The sequence below is a fragment of the Garra rufa genome, chromosome 7, assembly GCF_049309525.1.
Source record: "Garra rufa chromosome 7, GarRuf1.0, whole genome shotgun sequence".
Taxonomy (NCBI): domain Eukaryota; kingdom Metazoa; phylum Chordata; class Actinopteri; order Cypriniformes; family Cyprinidae; genus Garra; species Garra rufa.
In genome coordinates this window covers 13,044,141-13,044,661 of record NC_133367.1, presented here as the reverse complement: position 1 = coordinate 13,044,661, position 521 = coordinate 13,044,141, and positions in this window count along the sequence as shown.

Here is a 521-nt window from a genome sequence, read left to right as displayed (position 1 = left end):
CACAGTATGGCAACATCTGATGATTTTTTGAAGGAGATAGCACTTGCCCCTTTTGCAGCTGGGAGGCTGTTTAATTTAGTATCACTTATCCTGCGGTTGGTTGAGGCTGTCGACTAAATCCCAGTTTTTCTGTCCCTGTTTCAGTGCGTTTCGAGAGGGAGCATTGCTTCAGAGAGGTATCCCCACCCACTCCAACCGCTGGAGCCTAGTTGAGGAAGGTAGCGCACCGTGTGGGTGGAGGCTGAATGTCGCTTGGGGGTGGGGGCGGTGGGGAGTGGCACCAAAACAGCTTGATGTGATGAGGCACACCTGATGTGAATGAAGCCTCATCACCGCCGCTGCTTAAATGCCAGGCGTGCCTCTCCTTGAGAGACCGGTCTCTTCCCTGTGCCTGCACGCTAGTGTCCTGAGAGGGCAGCGTGTGCGGCCTCTGGACTTCATCCCTTACTGGACCCTTCCCTATCGAACACTGTCGCTTCTTCAAGGAATCCCCTGCACGAAGGGGACACCAAATTCCCTGT